Source organism: Pantherophis guttatus, chromosome 2, assembly GCF_059756535.1.
Source record: "Pantherophis guttatus breed Tessera chromosome 2, ASM5975653v1, whole genome shotgun sequence".
Lineage (NCBI taxonomy): Eukaryota > Metazoa > Chordata > Lepidosauria > Squamata > Colubridae > Pantherophis > Pantherophis guttatus.
Window position 1 is genome coordinate 200,236,042 of NC_142064.1, and position 20,096 is coordinate 200,256,137.

The following is a 20,096-nucleotide window of genomic DNA, read 5'->3' on the forward strand; positions in this document are numbered from 1 at the left end:
TGTTGGGTGAAAGATGAAAAACTAAATATGGAATTGGAATGCAATAACCTGTAAGAAGACAAGATTAGTTGGTTAACCTATTACAGCAGTACCTTGAACAAGAGCATAAGGGTGTGTATGTTTCATTATAGGTCCCATTCATTTATTGATCATTCCTAACATGAAGCCACAGTCAAATAAGTAAAAATGAAAAAAAAAATATGAAACAAGCATGTTAAGATAAACCAAAATAAAGACATTTTATTTTGAAGAAAATGAACATAATTTTTGTTTCTCTCCCTATGCCCAAATACCCTTCACTAGTTGAACTTCAATTCAGCTGGAAGGTGTGGGCTGCCTCAAAGTCATTTCTTTTCCTTTTTCTTCTTATCTCCACTGTGAGTCTGTGTGATTAAAAGAAAAGCATTGTTTGAGCTTAAATTGAGGAATCTTTTATCCTTTCAATATGATAGTCCTGCAGAGACAAAGGGAGGGAGGGAGGGAGGGACGAAAGCAAAACAGGCCTGACTCTGCTTTAGTGAGAATAGCTCACTTCAATTTATATTACTTTGATTAGGCTGGAAGCCAGAATTTGGATTTTGGAGTGTGAGATGTTTCAAAGTTGGAACTTTTGCAGCTTTAAATGTTTTCTACACCGCTAGTGGAAAGTTATTTTCTAGCAGGACTGCAGAAAGGCTATTAATAGTAGTAGCTAAAAACAGCCTTTTTTAACTGATAACATTTCATATTGATAATCCACCTTCAACTCTAAAAATTCCATAAATTGCCCGTCCTTGCTGTCTGGGAGTTGATGAAATGCCACACATCTGGGAACACCAAGCTGGTGAAAATAATTGGCAACTCTAATTATTGATACATTTCTCTTCGATCTATCGCCGTAATGGCGAACCTATGGCACACGGGCCAGAGGTGGCATGCAGCGCCCTCTCTGATGGCATGCGAGCCGTCGCCCCAGTTCAGCTCCGCTGCGCATGCGAGTGCGCCTCCCACCAGCCGGTCTCTCCCGCGCATGCGCGGGGGGCAGGGAACGAACAGGGGGCCGCATGCGCATGGGGGGGGCTGGGAGCATGGTGGACCACACACACATGCGCAGGGCCCAGGGGATGTGCACGGGGGCTGGGCACGCATTGCATTTTGGGGATTCAGCCACGCACATGTGCATTTCTGTGTGCACACATGCGCTTTGGGCACTCGGTCCAGAAAAGGTTCACCATCACTGATCTATTGTATCTATTCAATTTGTTTTACCTTGCCAGAATCACTGTCAGAGCTGCTGCTGCTGGAGCTGTCGTCATCTTGCCCATGCTAGAAAATAAAACCCAAGAGATTAGGCCAACAGCAGGATAAAACATGGAATTTGCAAATCAACTTACATTATATGTGACAGCCGGTACCTAAATGGTAGAGTCCTTATTTTTCACCCAGAAAGTCCCATATTCAGGCCCTGCCATCTATACTTACAATAGGAAAATAATCCCACATACAAATTTAGAGGGTTGCTCGCAGTAAAACTGGCAGTAATGAGCTTGGCGGAGAGACAATCAGAGAGTTGGAAGGGGTCATTTAAGTCATCTATTCCAACCCCTATTCAGCGCAAGGATCCATATGAAAACATCCCTGATTTTCAATCACTACCTGAATATATCCAGTGAGAGAAAACTCATGTCGTCTCCTGTTAACTCTTCCAACTGTAAAACTGTTCTTATTGCTACAAATACTTTGTCTCTTAAAATAAATCAGAAGTTGCTCTCCTCTAATGTAGATCCATTATTCAGTTTCTTATGCTTTGGGGCAGTACAAACCATGCCTTGATTAAATTTCAGATACTTGAAGAGTGTTGTTATACCACGTTCAATTTTTCCTGAATATTTTCAGTTACTTCTATCTCTTGGGATAGAACTTAATTTCCAGGCCTCAGATTATACCCTTCTCTGAACCTGTCCCGATTTATCTGAGTCATCTTAAAGTTTGATGCTTAGCATCTGAACCAATGTTTCATAGAAGGATAAAGTAAGATCATCACTGCCTCCGATAGGACAACTATACTCTGCAGCAACCTAAAATTGAAGTGAATTGTTTTTCTACACCCACAGAACTCACATTCAGTTTGTAACCAGTTACTCTTCCAAGATCTTTTTCTAGTATGGCTAAGCTAGACATATCTCTTCTATATCTATGCATTTCATTCTGACTCCTAAACGAAGAACTCAAGAAGCTATTTTATTAAGAACTTTAAGAAAAATGTGGAAAACTTGAAGGTTTGGGTGATCTGATGACACTCTGCCAAACAGCCTTTCAGTTTGATAAGGGACAATTAATATCTGAATATATATTATATATATATATAAAGTATGTATATATATGTGTGTGTGTGTGTGTGTGTGTGTGTGTGTGTGTGTGTGTGTGTATTTGTTTTCGTAGATTTTCACGGGTAGAGGTATGCAAGTTTTGGTGTATTTGGGTCTTTTCCCGTGTAAGATTGAGAGTATCTTGGCGATGTTTCGATGAGGTCACAACACTAGAACTCAGGATGTTAACACACAGCCCATTACCCAGGTCATTAAAACACAAAAGACTAATGGGCACACATCAAGGACCTCACCCACATAGGATGTTACAAAACAGCTGACTAATCTGCAAACATCAACTCATCAAGATGTAACAACACAGCTCACAGCAACAAAGCCAGCACCCCACACCTCCTCACCAGTATTTATAGAGAGACCGCAGCTCCAATCACGCTTTCCTCGCACAAACATGAAGCCGAAGACACCAGCCTGAAGATGACGAGTGGGACCTCGTCGAAACGTCACCAAGATACTCTCAATCTTACATGATATATATATTACACACACAGTGTGTGTGTGTGTGTGTGTGTGTGTATTATAAAATGCTGGGCTTGTCAATGAGAAGATTGACAGTTTGTGACCCAAGTACTCCTTGTCAGGGTGAGCTCCCATTCTTGCCCCAGCTCAAGAACTGCTTGCCAACCTAGCAGTTCAAAAGCATGCAAATGCAAGTAGTCAAATAGGTACCACTTCGGTCCAAAGGTAACAGCATTCCACATGCTTCAGTACTCATACATGACAGAGAGAGAGAATAATTCCCTTGATTTTCAGTCACAGAATTGCCAATCTTCTGCCCAAATTATACTTAGGTGAGGCCAGCCCACTGTAATCTTTTCATTGAACAACATCAATGCGTTCAAACTTTGAATATATTATAATTTTCCCATGGGTCTTCTGTTCTTGTCCTAATTGCTGTAAGCCATTCTATTATTGGCCTACATGTATTTTACTTTTTACATTGGAAAAAGCTAAGTTTTAGCCCAGAAAATCATCTCAGTCATTAGGCAAGAAGAATAAGGGGCAAAAAAGTTTTTTTCCTAGTTTTTTTTGAAGTAATATAGTGAAGGATCTTTTTTTTTTCTTTTAAGAGGGAAAGCAATGACAGTAATAAAAAAAGGAAAATATCCTGTCTCTGCTCTTTATATTAAAGATCTATTAGACTGTAGCATTAAGTATCCGATAATCATTCAGACTAAGCCTCGCTATTGAACTGTGAAGTGCAATAAATTAAGAGAGGGCAGATGTCACATTTATAGAAGCAATTACCTGTACGTGTGTGTAGTGACACTCTTAAGATCCATCAAAGAGTCTGGTTATCCAAGTTGACAATGATAATGATTATTATCATTATCATATATATGATAATGATATATATCATCATATATCATGATAATATATTGATATTAATCACTAATTGATTAATAGTGTTTTTGGAATTATGAAGTAATTAGGAGTCAGAAATCCTTACCAATTTGTTACAAAACAACCAGAGAAGTACTGACTGTTGGGTTGAATCATGGTATGCAATTTTAGTTCAACTGAAAGATACAAACTGAATTGGCCCTCCAGTCTCCAGAAGTAATTTAAAAATAGATGGAGAAAAAACTATTATAGAATGTAAAAGAATTATATTAGTTTACTTGAAACACAAAAGAAAGATGGGTTTTTTTAGTTAATGACTGGCATATGTATAATACAGTATAATAAAATAGACAAGTAGAAATAAATTCTAACTAAAATGTATAAAACTAAGCCATGTCTAGGTTTGTAGTTCTATAAAAGCCTTTTAATCTATAAAAATGAGCAGAACCTAAAAATTGTTAAAGCTATCTAAAAGACTAAATCCATAAAACTTTTAAAGGAATTCAGTTCTCTTACTATATTGGAACTCACATTTATGCCGTGATACAATAAAATATTGTGCATATTATGTAAAATCTATTCAAGTGATGTCTAATAAAGATAAATGCAACCCACAGATTTTATATTCTTGCAATTCCATTCCAAAGCAGAATCCGTCAAATGAAATCAATGTAATCCTTGCTTTCTCACTGAAGACTTAAAACTTAGTTTGGGGAACAATACAATTCACAGCACAGAGAGTCACAGTATGCACAGTAACAAATACATCTATCTCCTGGCAAGCTGTTTATAGTTTTCTTGTCCCCACAATAGCAAATTAGGGATTTGCACCTGTAAGGATGAAGGATAAGAAGCCCAGTTTGCTCCTTTCTTAAAAAATGCTCTCTGTTCCCCATCTCCACTTAGTAGCCATGAGTTTCAAATGAATCACACGGACCTCTTCCTTTCCCACTATTCCCTACCTTTGAAAGAACACTGGGCAAAGAGCAACTATTGTAAAATAAATATCTCATACACATACAAAGTAAAAATATAGGGAGGAGGCAGAGACAATCTCTGTTATACCGTGTTTCCCCGAAAATAAGACCCTGTCTTATATTTTTTTAACCCCGAAATAAGCGCTTGGCCTTATTTTGGGGGAGGTCTTACTATTTTGGGGTGTGTGGAGCAAGATAGGGCTCCTCTTGCCATCTTACCTGATTTCCAGCTCTGTCTCCCTAACCCTAACCAGAGGAAATGGCGGGGACCGGCTGCGCACGTGTTTAAATATTTTTGAGGAGGGCTTATTTTTGAGGAGGGCTTATTTTTGAGGAGGGCTTATTTTCAGGGATGTGCTCAAAAGCCCAATTGGGCTTATTATCAGGGGATGTCTTATTTTTGGGGGGAAACGGTAACAAGCTCTATGTTTGCTCTCCACCTCCTGTAAAAATAAAACCATCTCAGTGTATCAATCCTATTTTGTTTTTTGTGGGGTTTTTTTCTGGTTGCTTTTGCTTTACCCATCCTTAAGTCAGTTGGATGGGTAGACAAGATGGAGACTGGAACAGGGGGAACAGGCTGGAGTGGAAAAGCAAAGGGAAAGAAAAAGTGGAGTGAAGGAAGGTAAAACCAGTAGAACATGATAAAAATTGGATGAGAGACAGGAGTGGCTGGAGTAGAACAGTTAGAAAATGGGGCCAGGGGCACAAATGCAATGTAAATTGACCAGAAGGGGGCATAGAATAGATGGCAACAGCACCAGCATGAAGCAAAATAGGGACAAATGGAGATGAGCCAAATGAGAAGATATCAATTAAGAGAGGTGAGAAGGGGAACCAGGACTATATCAGTGAGATGGGTGGCGTAAAAAATTTAATAATTGATAAATTAATTAATATAGTTCAGCAGAGGAAATTGTTCATGACTGTTGGCAGATACTGTAGGACAGGACACACAGCCAGGCTTAGAAGAAGGCTCATCCTATCCCATGTTTGACTTAGTTTTGTTCTCTAGCCCAGGATGCAGCTGATTTAGGGAAGGGTAGAATGAGGTGGTGGCAGCAAAAATATAGGGTAACATGGAGCAGATGGCAAAGAAAGAAGAAAGGTGTAGATCGGAGAAGTGGTTATGCCAGTTTGGGAAAACAATGTCATGCTGTTGCTACTTTAGCAGAAACTGGGGAAGGGAGTTAGGGTGCTGCGTTGTTACCGAAACAAGTAAGAACTAAAGTAGAGTCACAATGAACTCTAAGTAATTGACAGCAGAAAAGAACAGGTTGATAGTATAACAAAGAGCCCATCATCTCAAAGATGGGAAGAATGGGAAATCGTCTGGGTTTAGGTGTCTGGAAAGGCTTAATATCCAATTCTGAAAATAGCTTAATGGCAGAGTACACTGAAAAAAATATGCACCCAGAGACAAACCCATAAACAGTGCATCCTGTGCTAAAGTAAATAAGAATGGTATAAAAATATAGAATCAGAAAGCTTGCTGGAACACATCTGAGGTTCTGCATCTGTCTTTCCCAAGACTAAAGTTTGGCCAACCTGGTTGAGAGATGGCATGCAAGTTTGAATGTGTGATGAAATAAGTGTGAGCTGATTACTAATGACTCTTTTACTGCTTGATTTTGTGTTTAGGGTCTTAAATTACTGTTGTACAAGAACCCAAAGCTCTTGGTATTAATCTTGGAATACAGCTGTCCTAACCTCTTGCTATAGAAAGCAATGCAATTCCAGTTAGAACGCTCAATTTCTTTATTAGCACTTTGAGAGGAGTAAAAGTGGTCCATGGATTTTGGGTGGCATCTTTCTGTATTAAATAATACTCGGACATTATTCATATTTTGAATCCCAGACTGAGCATAGGCATGGGTTAGCCAACTCTACCTTCAGAACAAGTTCATAAACTAATCTAGACTCGTTGCTGGGTTCACACAGCACCTAAATTTTAAGTCTGGGTTAATAAACTACAATGACTGCATACATAGAACAAGTTGTATCCAAAGAAATGAATCACATCATGGCTTAATGTGAGGGCTTAGTTCACACAAATAGTTAAAACAATGACTAGATTCCTGAAAAAGCAAAATCAGACATTACCCAGAACACTTACACTGTTGAGCACCCATGCCCTCCAGTACCGACCCTGTGTGGTTATAGAAGTTAATCCAGGACTTCCCAGCCAAAGTTCAAAGTCTAATCACAATGTCCCTTTTTGCCAGCTCAGACTACTATAGTAATTAGCTCATTTAAAGGGAGGGGGTAGCTTTGGACAGGTGTAATTATGGGACTTTCCTTGTGGCATGATGATGCAGATTATCACGTGGAGCTCCTATAGGCTAGAATTTATCACCACTTAGTTGTTAAATGGGTGGGATCCTTTTCTCAGCAATTTTTCCATGGACTTCATGTACAGTAAATAGAAAGTTATGTGACAAGAGTTATTAAATGCATTGACTAATGAATACATCTCACTGAGCGTTTGTTATGAATGAATCAAAGTTGCCACACCCCTTCAGAGGAAAAAAAGAACTGAAGCGCACCATTCAGTACCTTTTTTCCATACCTTCAGTACATATTAGCATGCCCTATGCCATAAAATGCTGAGGTATAAGAAGGTAAATGTTTAAAAGGCAAACTTTCTATCTCATTCTTACTCTACTCTGAAAGCTCATTCACAATGTAGCCTTTGAATGACTTCCTTCTTTAATCCATGTTTTGCAAAGGAAATTCTTACATGCCCAGTGCCTCTTCCTATTTAACTTTTTGTTTTAGTTAACTTGGCTGGGTCCAGGCTGACTCATATTCATAACAGGGAAGAAAGAGCCAACTGAACTTGAATTGTTCATAAAAGATTTAAAACAACTCAGTGCTGAGATGAGATTAATGCTTGGCATGTTATCACAGTACATAAAAACTCAATACAAAAGTCAGACTTTGGATTAGATTAACACACACTTCTTCTCCACCCTTACCAAGAATCTCTCTTCACTAACTGATTTTAGATGCATTCTTCTAAAAAGCTTTCTGCATTATGCCTTCTGCACTTAGACAATTTTGGACAGTTTTCCTCCTACTCTATTATCCGAGGCATGTTTATATCCCCTCAAATATGCACACAAAAGGGATCACAGTAGGAGACAGATCCAAATGTGCTTGTCTGTTGATAGAATGGCATTTGCCAGTTGAGCTTTCTTCCTCCCAGAATCTGATCTGGAAAGTTAAAGGATCCATGGAAAGATTTTTGGAGATGCATGGGTGGAGGTAGGTGGAAAGAAGAGGAAAGTTCTACTACATGAGTGATTATTAATCACTCAATATTGGAGGCAGTTTGTCTTGCACTTTCTCTTCCATCATAATAGCCAAGCATTAATGTGAATTGAATATGACAGGTTGATCCACACATTAGTTATTAAATCTGCTTACCAGTGCAGTCTTCCACATTTTTGGAAAATGATGTGTGACAATTGGGGAAAATTTGCTGACCACAACTATCACACTGACCACATTTTCCATTGCTTCAAATTCCCACAGTGTATTCCCTCAATATATTTTGAAAACACAGAAGTTTTAGTTCTCCACAATTCAGAAGATGCCTAATATTTAGCTCCAAAAACATTTTCTGAGCATTACAGATTTCATAAAAACATTGAAGCGAACTGAGACTGAGTCAGGAGAAATGGAAAAGAAACTCTACCTTGATCTAAATAGGAAAATGCATGGAAAGTATATTTCCATGTATACATTTTTAAATTGATGTTTCTGATTGATGTTTTGATGTTTCAGACCACCCTTAATGATGATTTGCCTTCTTCACAAGGCCTCTAGTCATCTTCATTTATCTTAAACCTTTCACTGATTTTCACCTTTCAATCCTTTCTCCTTGCCACCCAGGATAATTTTGAGTAAGAGATGTTAAGCTGTCTCAGAGAGAAGCCAATGCATTGAGACCATTGCTCTCAGACATATTTATCCACATATATTTACTCTTCATAGAAAATACTTGCTGCCAGGCCTCAAATATGAAAGTTCTGAAGGCCTGAAGATTAAGTGAAAATTTTAGTAAAACCTTGCCACAGTGGCTGATGTAGAATGCAATTACTGGGCTGGAAGAAGTCCTTCAGATTGAGCTCAACTTTTCCTGCTCAGTGTAAGAATGCAAAATATTAGTTTCCCAGACAAATGGTTGTCTAAACTTCTACTCGAAAACATCCAGTGAAGGGGTATCCATCATCTCTATGGCTAATTGGTTCACCTGTCAGAATGCTCTTACTGTTAGAAATGGTTTTTTGCCTCTAACATTCAACCAGAATCTGTCTTCCACTAACTGAAATTCATTATCCTGTCTCCTACAGGATATGGGATGAAAGAGAGCAAATTTTGATCTTTTGCTATGAGATATTTCTTCAAGTATTTGAAGAATGCTATTTTATCTCCTTTAGTTCAGGATTACATAAAGCCAGCTCCAATCTCTCTTCACAGGTCTTAATTTTGACTTCCAATCACCTTTGTAACCCTTCATTTATCCTATTCCATTTTCTATGAATTCTACAGGTTTAGTGCCCAGAACCGAGGCAATAAAAAGTGGTCTTGTATTCTAAAGCAGAATAGATTAGAATGATTACTTGGAATGGAAATTTATACGTTGGTTGATGCAGTCAAAAAATTGAATTTTCTTCTCTTTCTCATATTCAATTTGCACCCAACTGCAATTCCCAAATCTTTTCTGCAAGCACTGTTATCGTGATAGGTACAGTATATTTATGCATTTGATCTGAACTTTGCACTTCTCTTTGTTTGCCATCTTCCATTTTTTATCCTTATTACTACTTCTTGCTTTTAATATATCTGTGTCTTCACTAATTCTTATTTCCAGCCCATTTCTCCTGGGATCAATTTATAATTGATCTAAGTTTATTCCTTTTTTCTGAAGTCCATGTTATTGTGGCCTTCACTTATAGTTTCCTTTAAAACCAAGAACTACAGCATTACATGGTTGCTTTCCTCCAATGTTCCTCCTACTTCCACTATCCAACTAATTATTTTCTATTGATTAGATCAAAACAAGGACGGTTTATTCTCTTTTTCATCTTTTACTCTGTCAAAGAGAAGACAAAAGGGAAAGTGCCCAGAAGTACCATGCTTAGCAGGGTTTGTTTTCCAACAGCTGCCAGAGCAATTAAAGTTCCCCATCATTACTAACTTCATGTCTCTCTGAACATTTTCTTTTGGAAGACATCATCAACATTACTTTCCTGGTTGGCTAGGTAGACATAACAACAGTATTGCCTTTACTTGTTCTTCCATTCATTTTAACCCAGCTGTTCTCTGCAGCATTGCCAAATTAGCTCATCTGGGTTTATGAAGCAAGATAGATATTTTTAATTTATGATGCAACTCTACCTTTCTGATGCTTCTGATTCTTTTGAACAAATGATCAGCTCTGCTCACTAAACCAATCTTACAAGATTGTATCAGTTTGACAATTTAGCATGGCTAAGAGCCAAATAGGAGGAAAACAGACAACAAAAAAGTGAATTAATGACAAAAGATTTTCCTGCCACTTCTTATATGCATTTGTATTTGTAATGTGGTATGCTTTTATACGGCCTTCCACTTCAGCAGATGAAATTGGCTAACACTGAGGAATGTAACCATGATTTAACAAAATTCACATTCATTTGAATACTGGTTTAAGCATTGCTCATGATCCCATAAATTCCCTTCCAGTCCATAAGATTTCTGTGAAAACTATTTCTGTATTGAAGTTTTAAGACATGTAGGGTAATTTAAATTTTGTTTGATTTACAGTACATCCTCATGGCAACCTTCCTTCCTTCAGTCTTTCCTACAAGAGGGAAATGATGTAAGTTGAGGTCAGTCGATGGCTAGATCAAAAAGTAGTCCTTGATTTATGACAATTGAGCCAAAAATTTCCATTGCTAAGAAGGCAGTCATTAAGTGAATTTTCCCCCTTTTTACGACGTTTCCCACAGTTTTTAAGTGAATCACTTTATTTGTTAAGTTAGTAACATAGTTATTAAGTGAATCTGGCTTCCCTTTGAATTTGTTTGTTAGAAGGTCTCAAAAAGTGATCACATGACCATGGGGCATTGCAACCTTCATGAATAAATGGCAGTTGCTAAGCATCCAAATTTTTATCATGTGACCATGGGGATGCTGCAATGGTCATAAGTGTGAAAAACAGTCATAACTCACTTTTTTCAGTGCCATTGTAACTATAAACGGTCACTGAATCAATTTTGGTAAGTTGAGAACTACCTGGGAGTTTCCATAATAGAGAGTGAATTTGAACAATACAAAATTTGAATTTACATTTTAATTCTTAATGCAACACCTTAACCTATACATTACACTAGAATGAAAGGAGATAAAGAGCTGAATTAGATCTACAGAAAATGTTATACATTATAAGGTCACCCTCAAAAAGTGATGGAAGGCATGGATACTTTTTTTTACCTGAAGCCATTTCTATTCTTCCATTCTCATCTTACCTTTTTCTCCTTCTTCTCTTTTTTCTTTTTCTTGTCCTTTTTGTCTCCATCCTTATGGTCTTTATGTTCTTTTCCTTTGTCCTTTTCATCTTTCTTGTCTTTGTCTTCTCGCCCAAATGCTAAGAATGGCAATGAGATTTCAGAATATAGGGAAATCAGCTGGGACATTCACAGATCAGAAAAGTAGAGAACGAAGGGAATAATCTATCATATGCCTTGATTTCCTAACAAGGACATTTTCAAAGGCCTTTTCAGTGCAAGCCAACATTTTCCTGTATACTATGTGTTGTAGTGCTGAATAGCTATTCAAACTTCATAGGAAGGATAGAGCTCAAGGGCAAGCTTTGAGGACAGAAGACCAACAATTAAGATTGATTTGGTAGATGTTTTTTTTTAACTATTGCTCGTGGGAAACAGGTTAGTGGCAATTGAAATGAAAAAAGATTACTCTTTGATGGAAAAATATGTTTTATCTAAGATTTCCAGTTAGGACCAGCATTAGATAGTTGCACAAAATCATTATTATGTTGCATGAGAATGCTTTCTCCACATGCAATATAATCTCATGCATTAGAATAGCTTTATAGTATGTACAGATAGGTTGTTTAAAGGGCCACAGTCCCCTATTTCCATGGACTTTACAAAAGGGAAATTTATACATTGGAGACTAGTCTAGGTGAAGAATATGGCATAAGCCATTCCTTCTTTCAACACTAGTTCTGTTTCTCCACCATTCCATCTGAGCGGGTGATGTCATTCTACCTAATAAAGACACAGCCCTGAAACTGGTGTACGAAAGGTGTTCAGTACCATTAACTGTGTAGCTGAAATCATCTCAAAAGTCCTTACCTTCTCTAAAGACTCCTATTCCAAAGGCTAAAGTTAGGTAACTCTGCTGAATCGTGCAAGAGGACCAAGCAAGAACTTGGCCAAATTTGGCTAAGCTATATTCAGCATGAAAACAAGCATATGGCTTTATGGGTAGGGGTCTAAATATGTCTGAGTACTTAGAATAGAGGTAGAATATGCTCAGCTGGTAAGAAAGAGGGCTTACTGAAGGACCCAGTACTAAAGGAAGGCCACCTTTGTGGACCATTGATCCTTCTCATTAGATTTATTTACTTTCTGGATATTCGATGGCCTCTCTCCAAGAAAGAGAGCAGAGAGTTTAATAACATGGCTCTACAAAAAGGCATTCCATGGATCTATGGATTAACCTACTGCAAATTTATTTATGGATTTAAAATATTTGTATAGCCGCTCATCTTGAAACAACTCTGGGAGGCTCATAACCAATAAAACAATTAAAGCAATATAAACAGTAACAACCAATAGCAATCAAACTCAAACAGGAAAACCTGGCACCATAACCACACTTCTCTGATGTACCTATTTTTTTGTCCCACTCTGACCTTACCTGATGCCTGAGGCAAGAGTCAGGTTTTAGGTGTTCTCAAAAAAGGTGGAAGAATAGGGGCCTTTCAAATCTCTGTGAGGGGGGTTGTTCTACAGGGCAGGGGCTGCCACATAAACTTCTGAGGACTCACAAGATGGAAATGTTTAAGGGAAAGGACCTGGAGCATGCCCAACCTATCCATTCTGGTGGGAAGGACAGATGTTCTCAGGGAGAGGCGGTCCCAGAGATATCCTGGTCTCCTGCCATACAGAGCTTGAAACGTAATAACCTTGAATTGTTCACAGAAGAGAACTAGGAACCAATGCAGGGTAACCAGTGTAACAAGTGTATAATATGAGCAAATTTAGAGATGCCCAACATTGCATACTGCTGCATTAACAACCAACTGTAAATTCCGGGGCAGTCCCAGATAACCACATGGCAATAATCCAAATGAGAAGTATCCGTGGTGCAGAGTTACTATGATCAAGGCTTCCCAACTCAGGCAAGAAAGAGCAACATTGGTGCACAACACAAATGTGTGCAAAGGCCCCCTAGCCATAGTGGTTCATCAGATTGATTGGTTATTGTTCTATTAATTGGTTTAGGTTTTTAATCCTATTATACCGGTATTAAATTGGTGAGACACTTAGCATTAATGGAGTGGTATATAAGTTAAATGAATAAATAATATAAAAACTAAAGTGTTAACAGGGACAAATTCCATTCTTTGTTTTGTTTTTCTGCAAGCATCTAGATTAAAAGCAAAAAGAAACTAGTAGAACAGAAGTTAATATGTTGTAAGAAGTAAATTACCAGAGGCTCCATAAAGTCAAATGTAACTATATCTTTGTCTCTAGCACTTTTTGTTGGTTGGGTTGGGTTTGTGAATCTCATTACTTTTTATACTGAGGATAAGTTTATTTTATATAGAGTAGGTTACACCTTAGAATCAATCCAAACCAATTTGTTATAGTAACAAAAATTAAATTAAAAAAAAGAAAGGAACAGGGCCTCAAAAATGGTGTGGCAAAGTATCCCTTTGTATGTATATGGGACTTTCTAGACACATAAAAGTCATCCTTATTTTATCCTTGAAATTTCCACAATCCTTCCTTGGAAAAGAAAAAAAAATGGATGAAATGATGGAAAAACATAGGAAAGTTATAAATCACTGGACAATAAAATCAGTGAATCAAAACTAAGGCGACTACTGTTTAACCTTTGCTACTATTGCTCTATTATCTGTTAATTGCTGAAGTTCAGTTTAATGATTAACTTTGTTTTTTATCTACAAAGAAATTACAGCATTCTGATGAAGAGACTACATTTCTACTGAAAGTAGTGTCTTTCACTAATGATTTGGGAAGAATTTTGAAACCAGCTTATCAGTAGAAAAACAGAGATACAACAAAATGGAACACAAAACTAAAATGAAGAAAAGAATTACCTTCTGAAAAAGACAAGAAAATAGAAGATGAGTTCCAAGTTGAAACTATGTGGGACTCCCAAGATTATGTGATACAGAAATAGTTCAAGTGAGATAGGAAAGGACTGAGGAATTCAAATCTGAAAACTCCACTGAATAATGATTTTTTCTTTATTTTTTAATTTTTTAATTTTAATTTTTAAAATTATTTTAAAATATAAAATATAAAAAATATATTATTAATTAATAATAATACATTATTAATTTAATTAATTTTTATTCTTTAGAAACATTCATGTTAACAATTGCCCATTTTCAGCATGTCATAGTATGCATAGCTAGATATACAGAATGCAAGGCAAGACAAAAACAATAAAATTCAGTATCAGTGCTAGGAAGAAAAGGGATTATTTATTTATATCTCATATGACACAAAAAGACACCTATGGTGATTTGTTTTCTTTCCTTTTCTTTTTCCAAATGAAAAAGGAAACCTACCTTTTAAAATTGAAGACATTGTTCAGTAACAGTTCAGTTATTACAAAATATATAATTAATTTGTCAAGGCTCCACACTAAAATTCTTAGGTCAGATCAGTATAAATTAAGTTGAATCTAAGCTGGACTGGAGGATACCTAGGATAAAAGGAGTAAAAATAGTTATGGACTTATTTTTTATCTATAAAAAAGTTGCAAAAATTCTTGACATGAAGTAAACCCAGACTGACTTTAAAAAAGAACTCACAAGTCTTGCTTTAGAAGATTAGATAAACAAAACTATCAGATTTCCAAACCTCTTCTTAAGAATCTGGTTTCACCAGTTTCCATTTGGCCTCACCCAACTTCAGCCCCATAACAAACAATACAGAGAATTTGTACAGGTTCTCTATGCTTAGGTTCTTTATGCAGAAAATTCAAATATGATAAATAAGATTCTCTAATTTGAGACCTTAATGGAAAAAGTTTTGGTTTCTCATTCATCTTCCTTAATTACGGAGCAAATAAGCACTCATACTGCTACTACAGATGTATAAACTGCATGAGTTTTCATAACCACTATTCATGCACCAAATAAAATTTGACAAGCCCTAACGTTGATTTCTCCTATGGATTTGCTCTTCCTGAGTTTTAAGCATTACTGAAATAATTGCTTGCTCTCCTGAAATCTGAGGAGATTAAACGTCAAAGCAAAATATCTTCACTCTGATTCATGCAGAACCCAGTCCCAATCAAGACAGAGTCTTCTAAAGTGCTTTCTATCTATAATGCCAGCTGGGGTAGAAAAAAAATCATTCACAGAAAAGACAGAAAGGTACAGTATATAAGAAAGCCCTCTTACCTGGGGAACTGGAAAGAGAAGCAAGCCTTTCAATGCAGACTTGACTAGCAGAGCTGTAGCTCCTGCTGCAGAGATACCTCCCCTTTTATGATTTGGGAAAGAAGAAAAACTGGTTCCACCCAGCACCAAGCTTATACGTCCCACATAAAATAAATGGGCAGTATGTATACAGTTGCTCAGACTAACTTCGTTCTTAAATCCTGATTATTCCGGCCAGTTTTGACAGGCCTGAGTGTCAGACAGGTTGTCTTTATTTGACCAATTTACTTCACAAATGGCTATTAAATCCTATAATCTCATTGAGAATAATTCAGTGCAGAATTTATGGTGGAGCACAATATGTTGACCAAGAATTTATCAAGTGCAATTATACTAAAAATTGCCTAAATTATTTTACCATCTATGGAAAAAAAATCCAGCAAATGCCTCTTTTGGAGTAATATATAATAATATAATTCCTAATCATAACTTCAGTTACAATTGTTATGTTCCTTCATGACACCTAAAGTCACACCTTATTTGCTTTTTACAATGTGACCAAAAGAGTTTTCACTCAAAACTGAATATAGATTGATTCTACTTTTACCTTCCTTTTTTGCAAGAGATTTGACCAGAAAAGAAAGAAAACAACAGAGAGGTTATTTGATTAGTCAAGTGATAAGGACATGTCAATTTCAGCAATCATTCAAAATGTCAGCAAGACTTAGCAACTAAAACATTTCTACACACATATCTTGAAAGCAACTGATTTTGTAACTGAGATTCTTCCACAGAGATAAGAATTCCACTGAGTTGAGTCAGTATTGAAGAAGTGTCTTGAAGATATCTAAAGGAATATACACATGTGCAAAGTATGTAACGTTGCACATGCGTATATTCCTTTAGGTATTTTCAATCACATTGAGAGAAGAGTAGGCTTTCTGGAGTAAATAATAATCAATTTCTTATATAACTACACGATTGATCATATTAGTGTTCCAAATTAAGCTATTTGATTGTTTTTATCAGAAGTGCTTGAAGTATGCTTCATAGTATAAATTAAGAATAGTACAATAATTGATCATTCTAACTTATGTAGATATAAGTATAAATAGGAAAAGTCCAATATTAGAATTACCTGTATGTTGTTTTATGAGAATTTATCCATCAATTTCCCAGAGCATCCATGAAGATTCTTAATCATTCAGGTCATGGTTGTTCCAAAGGTGCTTTTCAAAAGGCAACTGGACTTTTTTGAGTTTTTTCCTTGAAAAAGTTTCACTTCTCATCCAAGAAGCTTCTTGAGAACTGAAGAAACTTCTTGGATGAGCAGTAAAACATTTTCAAGGGGAAAAGAAACCCACAAGAAATTCCAGTGACCTGTTAAAAAAGCACCTTTGGGACACTTCCCAGAGCTGTTTTCCATTTTTTAAAAGAATAATCATGGTTCACAGTTGGCCTCCATTTTTAGTATTAAAATTTACATATCCGACATGCCAAAGACCAGGTTTGAAAGGATTGCTGCCCATTTTCAGCCTCGAACAAGTGTTGCCAGAAGCCAAGATGGAGACCGATGATCATGCTGTTAGCATATGTTTGAAGTGGGCAACTTGTGCCTCTTTTGGTCTTGTAATTATTGCTATAATAATTTGTGCAATTGGCTTCTTCTGCTACATTTTGTTCTGCTTACCCAAGCCTATTTCATAAAACCCGTTGTATTGTTTTTGAGCAGTTATTTGAACAAGAAGTGATGGTCTCTCTTTCATGTCTTTATTTTTTTATTTTATTTATTTATTTTTGATTTATATGCCGCCCTTCTCCGGAGACTCAGGGAGGCTTACAATGCGCTAAGCAATAGCCTTCATTCTTTTGTATATTTATACAAAATCAGCTTATTGCCCCCACAACTGGGTCCTCAATTTACCTACCTTAGAAAAGATGGAAGGCTGAGTCAACCTTGAGCCTTGGCGAGATTCGAACCTGCAGTAATTGCAGGCAGCTGGTCTTAATAACCAGTTTAATAATAGGGTGCCTTAGACTACTGTACTACCATTTCTTTGATACTGAATTATACAAATTAAAAAAAAGACTTAAAAGTTCATTGAGTTCAACCCTTACTTGTGTTGAAACTACAAGATCCCTAACAATTGGCTTAAAGCTGAGAATTTGGTTTGCAAACTATTTCCTTAGATACAGAGCTGTCTTTTGTTCTGTATAATCCAAACTTCTCAATGTTATTTGCAGAAGCATAAAACTATGTGAGAATTTAACTGTCACTAATCTCATCCCTTTCTAAACCCAATGGAAGATGATCAATGGGTTTTAAAGCAATGTTTTTCAAGCTTGGAAACTCTAAGAGATGTGGACTTCACTCCCAGAATTCCTCATCCAGCATGCTCCAAAGCCTTATACCATAGGTGATGGCGAACCTATGGCACGCATGCCACAGGTGGCACGCAGAACCGTATCTGTGGGCATGCGAGCATTGCCCTAGCTCAGCTCCAGCACGCATGCGTGTGCCGGCCACCTGATTTTTGGCCCTTCCAAGCCCACCGGAAGTCAGGAAATGGGCTGTTTCCGGCCTCCGGGTGGGGGAGGGGAGAGGCAGTTTTTGCCCTCCCAGGTTCCTCTGGAGCCTGGGGAGGGTGAAAAATGGGCCTTCTGGGCCCACTGGAAGTCAGGAAACGGGCCGTTTCTGGACTCCAGAGGGCCTCTGTGGGAGTGGGGAAGCAGTTTTCGCCCTCCCCAGCTTTCTTGGAGCCTGGGGAGGGCAAAAAACAGGCCTACCGGGCCCATCATGCCATCGTGTGCCAAAAGTGGGGGGAGCGCAGGGGGGTCATGCACACATGTGCGGGGCGCATTGAATTATGGGTGTGGACACACATGCGCGCAAACCCCCCATGCTCCCCCCACTTTTGGATGCGAGGGCAAAAAGGTTAGCCATCACTGCCTTATCCCATGGAAAAATAGTGCAGAACAAAAACAATACAGGGGAATAAAAATGGCAAAAGAGATAGGCATAGGTATTGAAGACATAATCCAATTAAATTTAGTTAAATGTACTCAGCATTTAAACATTTATATTTCCAAGTAAGCTTGCTTACTTCGGAGTATATTTGGAACTTGATTCCAAAAACAAGAACAGGACAGAGGGATGCATAACAAATAGTTCCAGCTTTCTTTTCTTTTGCATTTAAATTTAATCTCAATAGTCTTAAAAATCCAAACCTGTAGTCACTTTGTTTGAAGACTTCAAGTTATGGTCTTGCTTTGTTCATTCACATACTGTCCTACAAATGCACTACATTTCTAATGTTACATTCAGGCCATTTTTATTAATTGGAAGTGCTATTACTCTGTAGTCTATAACACGACTACAATTCTATAATCAAATGCAAAATATTTCACAAAATCTATGACTCATTTGAAAAGATCTAAAAATGAAACAAGGGCTGGGCAACTATTAGAGAAAATATGCAATTGTTCCATTTGAACAGATAGCTGCTCTCTTCTATTAGAGTAAAACAATATGGTGGAATCTGCATTTTAAGTTTAAACATAAACTTTACACAGGTAGACAAACAAAATGCATGTTCTCTGCCCAAAATACTGTATATTCACCACATATGCTATCACTCCCACTATCTTAAACAATGCAGATTTCTTCCGTTCAAGAATAAACAAGAAAATGTATGAAAGCAGCACTTGGCAAAATATAGTTTTGTTGACCTGAACATTAGTAACTGTCGGTATTCAATGATCAACCTATTTAATAAGCAGCCATTTTCTTATTGCATCATAAGACATTTATTCTCTGTATACAATATACATATTTAGAATAGATAAAATAGATTCTTTGCTAGAAATTAAACTATCTAAAAAGCCTAATTTATTTGTAAAGTTAAGGGGTATTTTTTACTCTGTGTGTGTGTCTGTGTGTGTATGTACGTACACATATATGTGTTTATATATTTTTAAATACACATATGTATGTATATCTATATAATGCATTGTTCCAACATTCCTTGCTAATGCTACAATATGGTAATAAAGTAATTTAGTAATTCTAAGACCATCAAGCAACCAGGTGGAAATTTAGAATCCCAGTTAAAACAAAGACAAGCTAATAAATGTAAAAGCACGAACATTCACTAAAGTAAAACAAGTTGCAATACATCTTTTTTTTTTCTTTGCTGAAGTGATATTTGAGTCACTGTAATCATAGCAAGCTGCTTGTTCAAAACATAAAAGTTAGTAGAATTTCCCTGAGCAGATTCTAGGAAGAAACAAGTAAATAAACATATACATTATAGAACAGGACAAAATTGTACAACGTTAACAATTGGACAAAAAGGACAAGAGGAATTTGTATTCTAAAGTCTTTAGAGTTATGATATGAAGAATTAAATCAGAGTTTGGGAATTCAGACAAAGTTCCAGAACCTGAAAAATTATTTTCATAGAAGTGTCCAGAGTCATATATATATATATATGTGTGTGTGTGTGTGTGTGTATATGTAAGTTTTCACGGGTATGTATGTGTGTATAGTTAATATTTCGTGCAAAATGACTGCTGACATAAGCCTGATGATGGCAGATGGGATTCTGCCGAAACGTCGCTTCTACCCTTTTAGGGATATATCCACAATTACACGGGAAGAAACCCGAAATATTAACTATACACACACACACACACACACATACACACACACACATATATATATATGACACTGAAAATCTATTGACTAAG

At 37.0% G+C, this 20,096-nt stretch overlaps 1 long non-coding RNA gene across 1 annotated transcript; it reads right to left on the reverse strand.

Moving 5' to 3' along the window:
- Positions 1-214: 214 nt before the first annotated feature.
- LOC117654944 (uncharacterized) lies at positions 215-15,503 on the reverse strand. Its single transcript, XR_015732591.1, has 5 exons — positions 15,369-15,503; positions 14,529-14,665; positions 11,206-11,324; positions 1,249-1,305; positions 215-383 (listed from the first exon to the last, which is right to left on the reverse strand). It is a non-coding gene; the product is annotated as an uncharacterized LOC117654944 (long non-coding RNA).
- Positions 15,504-20,096: the final 4,593 nt, after the last annotated feature.